We start from the raw sequence: 6,415 nt of genomic DNA on the forward strand, positions 1-6,415 counted from the left end.
ACATGAAGAAGAGATCCAAGTTCCTATGAATCATAGTTATCCTCCAACTCATATTTCTTTTTATCATCATTCTTCTTGCCTTCTAAATTGCTTGATGTTTTGCTAATTTTGCCCTTATGTGTCTACTCCACCATTATTGTTTTTTTTTTATTTCTTAATTTACATATATTTTTAATAATATATTTTTTCATTCAATCCTAGCTTAAAACTTAAGTTTAAGCTATTGTAATTAAAAAAAGTGATGCCCTAAGTCCTTTGTACTAATCAAGAAAAAAAGACACCTTTCAATCCTTTATCATAATAAGTAGATAAAAAAATATGTTGCAATAAGTAGATAAAAAATTGATAGCCTATGCCCTTCTTACTACTCTAAAAAAAATGACACTTTTCAATCCTTAATACTAATAAACATATTTTGACACCCTTTAGCCCAAAATGACACCTCCAAATGATACTAATTTTTTTTTGATACCTCTTAATCCTTTGATACTAAACTATAAAATGTCATATGAGACAAGGCAGAGTTTAATCACATGAATTTGACATTTGTAAGATCCTTTCCTTCAAGGAAAGCAAAGAATTCAATATCCCCAATATTTGACTTTAGATCAAAAGTGAACCTGATACTCCTTTATTATTGACTTTTAAAAAATATAAATTTGATACCTTGAAGTCTTTGATTTTAAGAGTAAAAAAATTGACTAATTTTAAACCTTTATTCTAAATAAAAAAAATTAATTCCTTTTAAACCTTGGAACTAAGCCTCAAAAAGTAACAATAGAAATGATATGGTCTAAAATGACCCAAAAAAATTAATACCCATTAATTCCTATCCATCTGTCTTTTACTTTACACCAAAAAATAATATACTTAACTCCAAGTTGAAAAATATTAATTTTTGTCAATGGTGGGCTCATTAAGAACCTATCAATTCCATCAAATTCATCCAAGAATAATCCTAACCTCATCCCTATGTCTGAGTGCAAAGGTCCGACATAAGAGATGGGGTCAGGATCATGCTTGAGCGAACTTGATGGAATGGATACCCCTCAGTCCTTGGCTCTTAGCCAAAAAAGTTCCCATATCCAACTTTGTGGATGAAAAATCCTCCCAAAAAACATATGAACAATATACATAAAAGCTATGGACAACCTATGAAAAATCTTCCATCAAAATACTCAATATTGGGGTCAAGTAGCTGCCTATAATTTTGAGAGGGCCTAGGGAGGAACGTTGACAAATTATTGCAAGGATTAGAAGGCGGGCTAAAATACTGGGTCTAGGAAAATAAATGGTATAGGGGTTGGCCCTCCAAATATTGAAGATTTTGTTCTGATAGAGAACATAGGCAGGTGAGTGCAAAAGGAATGACCTGACGTTGAGTGAGGGAGCGACTTCTCATTCATGTTATGATATCTCATGTAAGCAAGTAAAGCCCCATTAGAATAATAGGACACTCGAGAAACTTTCGTAATATGACTGAAATTCTGAATTTGAAACCACTTAGACTGTTATTTATTTTTATTGTATTTTCCTTTACATTTTTTTTTTATTTTTTAATTTTTTTTTTTAATAGTATTTTCCTTTCCTTTGATCAACATAAAGGAAAAAAACCATATTCATTTTTTCACGACTGTGGTGAGGATGTTACCCAATTATCGCCCAATTTATAAAATGTGGTCGAGATAATTTTCTATTGCGTAAATGGACTTTCAAATCAATAAACCCTGTTAAATAGAATTTTGCTACCTAGCGGTTTTGGTCATTAAAGCACCTGTAATTTTAGCCTCCATGGAAAGCACCTGTAATCTTATCCTCCATGGGCCCCTGTAAACATTTACGTACCGTCAAATCTCCTGTTGTGGTATGATGTTTCTTCGGAATTAAAGGCCATTTGTGCTCTGTCGTCTCCGAGATGACATTTTGAATGGATTCCGAATAGGCATTGATTTACCCGGACTAGGTATTTATTGTTTCCATAGGTTTAAGCCTTTTTGTACTGCTAAGATTAGAACTTCTTTTAATTCTGATGTGATTGATTTTGGGTAAGTGATGATTATATGTGAGTGCCCACTTTGAATCCAAGCAAAACCCTTATCATGGAAGTCGATTACAGAGGTGGTTTTCTTTCGTAATTCCGAACATTTTTTTTGGTTATCTTAACCTGCTATGTGGGCTTTGGTGGTGGACTTACACGGAAAGTTTAGGCAGCTCAAGCATTGAGGATTTGTGTATTTTTAATGCAATTTCAATGACTTAAGGCAAGTTTCGAATTCTTTTGCTTATTCAGATGAAATATGAAGGTATTGGGTATTAATGGTTGTCCTCTCTGGTCAATCCATCATGCCTGAAATTTGTGTTTCTTGAATTTCATTAGGGTATGAAGAAATTTTCAGTTTTGTGTTTTGTTTTTTAACCTAGTTATGAAAAAAAAGTGGGTTGTCTGATAAATTTCTGAGTGAATGCTTATATGGGTTGGAAGCAACCTGATTTGAATATATGTAAAGATGCCTCTGTGCTGTTCACATTCTGTTTCAAGTTATTCGTTGTAAGGTTTTTATGTTGAGAAAATGGCGTTATTAGGGAATTTTAAATGATAGTAACAGCAGTATTATCACTGAGATTTCCAGAATCTTTCAGCGAAGATTTTATTTGGCTATGAATTTGGGTTTAGGGTTTACAGTGTGCCACATATTTTGTTCGGATAAAAGTCTTTTCAATAAATTAGGGTTTCATTTTAAGAAGCTTTCTCATTTTATGAAGGTTGGTAATGAACACCTGGTGATGTGATTGTTCATTAATAGACCCCTCGGGCAGATGAAAAAAGTTGAAATGGTCTGAATTATCATTTCTGTAGATTTTCTGTGTGGCAGTGACATTGATTGACATGGGGTTTTGGGTTTGATTTTTTAAAGTCTTTTTACAGCAAAACGTCAGCAGAAATATAGCTGACCATGAATAACACAACCAACATTACAAAAATAAGGCCTGGAACCAAAACAAGGACAATGAAAAGGCTACTACGAAAGCTCATTTCTTTCTTTCTGACGATAGATCATTAATTAATAATTTGATCCAATTAATTTGATCCGTTATGTGAAGGAAATAAACTTACACAGTTATTATCTGAAGCCATGTACAATACTACAAAAACTATTCAGCTACAAAAGCTATTCAGCAACACAGCTACAGGTAGACTGCAATTGGAAAACATCCAACCCAACTTACACTATGCCTGACCATAAAAATGAGGTTCTGTTAATTTGGCTTAGAAACTCAAACAGTGATGTTATTCTTACACTTCCATGTTGATTTGGTATTTTTAGTAAGCTTATAGATTATTACAGCTTAAAGAATTCCAGATTACAGATTGTACTAAGCTTATACAATATAAAAAAAGAGCTGACCACAAACAACACAAGATCTGGAACCAAAAACAAGGACAATCCAATGGCTATTACAAAAGCTGTTCAACAACACAGCTACAGCTAGTCTGCCATTGGAAAACATCCAACCCAACTTACACTATGCCTGACTATATCAACGAGGTTCTGTTAATTTTGCTTTTTTTTGGACTGCAGAAATCGGGTATAGCAGCCCCTATAAACTGCTGTGTGCCGGGTAAATTTTTTAACTTGACCAGTGACTCTGGTGCGACACGTCCTCCGGTCCCACATGGGCTGGGGGGAGACTAGACCTCGTGACCTCGTGCTTCACCACTGGAGCTCTTGCCAATCGAGCTAGACCCCAGCCTCTGTTAATTTGGCTTAGAAATTGTTACTAACAGAGATTTTGTTCTTACACTAACATGTTTTTTATCTGGTATTGTAGGGGAAGGAGGGAAGAAAATCAGTCCATATTTCTATTACCATTCACTTTTTGCGCACTTAACCTTTCAATTACTAATTTTAAAGATATAAAAAAAATGATAACCAAAACAATTGTTGAAATCTGATGTACACTTTTAGATCTGTGTGTGCAACGCTTCCCCACTCAGCTTATAAAATGTTACAGATAACAGATTAAAAACTTCTAGATTACAGATTGCACTTCCGTGTTCTTGAGTGATTGATTCTATGCTGAGAACACTAATTCATTGTCCCATTTGGGTAGCTGAATATTAAATGGGAAATTTTGTTGCAGGGATATTTTTAAGGATATTATATTTACCCTCTTTGATCTGTAGGGAAGGTGAGGATGAAGCTAAAGGATCTATTTGGTTAGTGATAGAGGAGATATGAATTGATGTTACTGTGACAAAGTAGAGCATGGGAGCACTAAAGTTTTGAGATAATGGTGGCTGTTGAAGAATAACTAGAATGTTAAATATGCCAATTCAAACGTTCAATGTATTTCAACTATTAAGAGTAGTTAACAGTAAAGCAGAAAGCAAAATGAGATGAATCTATCACGCATAATCATGTTATGAATAGTCAATTGACAAGGTTTTTTTCAATATTGTTTCATGATGTTTACAAGATTGAGATTTGTTCCTTAATATCTTCACTCAACTCAATAAGTAGATAATTGCAGGCAACCTTACCACTTGTAATGTTGAGTGAAATTCTAAAATGGTTTAATCTTAGTTTGTTTAGTACTTACAAGTTTATAGGAGTTAATAAGTTCAGTTTTAGCTATTGGTTTCAAATTTATGTTTATTTAATCTTTTTTAAGCTTTTTCAATTGATATTCTATAGTTATTGTGATAGTCACCTTATTAACAATTGGCTACTACCTTGTCAAAATCTTACCATTCCATAAATTTTGTGTTTAACTTAACAATGTATAGTCATTTACTTCTAATTATCTTTCGTGATGGCCTAACAAACAAAATTTCAATTTGTTGGCTCAACCTAGATATGACAATTTATTATAACAAATAATTTGACATGCTACTTTGTTAAGATTTCAAAATCTGTAATTGAGTTCCTAAATCTCACTTGAGCTCTTCCTCAAGGTTCAAACAATTGACCTTTAGGATTGAATGATCCAAAGCTAGCTATAGTTATGCTCACAACAAATTGGCAATGTTGTGAAAATCTCAAGACAATATAGCTAGGCTTGGCTTTGCACATGCACCTAACACAATAAATAAATCATTCCTTCCTATAGTCTTGAATCCCATTGGAAGATTCCTAGTATAAACAACCATTTGGTTGGATCAAAGGTCTTACAACCTTCAAGTTATGCTTAGGTGAACAAGGGAAAATGTTGAATAAGTACTTGTTGTAGTGTATGGCCTTTTTAGCCCCTTACTACATCTTCTTGTGTTGCAACATGCTTAGGGGTTGCATAGCTCATGCCAAGTACCTTGAAGCTCAATTAGGAATGTTATTGGTCTTGCATACAGTTCTAGTTTATTTCTTCAATTAGCTCAAGGGATTACCATATTGCTCCTTAAAATATAATCATTCTTCCCAAGCATATTAGGATAGTTTAACTATGCAATTGTTGACTTCACTTGGATTTACATATATTCTCTAACAACAATTTATTAACCTGCCTTGTTAATATGTTAATAATATGGTAGATAACTTGTTGAAATATCAACATTGTATGCACCAAAAAGGGGTGCACATGAATGTCCTTGTTGTCCAAGTATGTTGGCACTCACCTTTGTTGTGGCAAAAGTTAGTTGAGTGGAGGGTTGACTATTTTATATTGGATTTTTGTTTTGTAAAGGCTAAGAGTGTTATGAACCAAAATAAAAGAACTAGAACAGAGAACAAATACTAAAACAAGAGCACAACAACACAAAACCTTATCTTGGGAAAACCCTCCACTTGAAGGTGAAAAACCCAGCCCACAAAAGTAATACCTTTATTGAAAACTTCAAATGACCAATACATATATTGAAAACTTCAATTGACTATCACAAAGCCTGAATCACTTTCTTATCAGATACAACTCTTTGATAGAATGATAACTAATTATATACTCCTCTCAAAACATAAAATTACACATCAATTGTTCTCCATAAAACAATGAATGCCAAAAATCTCAGAATTTAGACTTAGCAAAAATATTGAAAAGTATTATACGTGACTATATGATGAAGCACACAAATAACTATGCCACAACCAACACGATTTAGAAATACATATGTTGCCAAAGGAGAACAACACATGCATCAAGAAGAACATATATACAATTTTGAACCAAACGCCTTATCTTTTTGTAGACGTCGATACCAATAGTTGTCGTGGAAATACCAAAAGACAACCACCCAAAGAAACGGTCACACACTCGCAATAACTCATGAAAAATGGTAGATGAAGAGACAAGTATGAACGAAAGAAGACAAATAAGCTATTGACAACAATCCAAGTAGTGAACTTCACCGACGACATGAGAAAGGAAGACGAATGCACATTTCATGCTTGCCATGCTAGATGAATAGTAACGGAGGAGCTAG

General features: G+C 33.6%; 1 long non-coding RNA gene across 1 annotated transcript; it reads left to right on the forward strand.

Moving 5' to 3' along the window:
• The first annotated feature begins 1,645 nt into the window (after positions 1-1,645).
• Positions 1,646-4,480, forward strand: LOC131032073 (uncharacterized). Its single transcript, XR_009103363.2, has 2 exons — positions 1,646-1,963; positions 4,187-4,480. It is a non-coding gene; the product is annotated as an uncharacterized LOC131032073 (long non-coding RNA).
• The last annotated feature ends 1,935 nt before the right edge of the window (positions 4,481-6,415 follow it).

This window comes from Cryptomeria japonica, chromosome 4, assembly GCF_030272615.1.
Source record: "Cryptomeria japonica chromosome 4, Sugi_1.0, whole genome shotgun sequence".
In the NCBI taxonomy this organism is placed as follows: domain Eukaryota; kingdom Viridiplantae; phylum Streptophyta; class Pinopsida; order Cupressales; family Cupressaceae; genus Cryptomeria; species Cryptomeria japonica.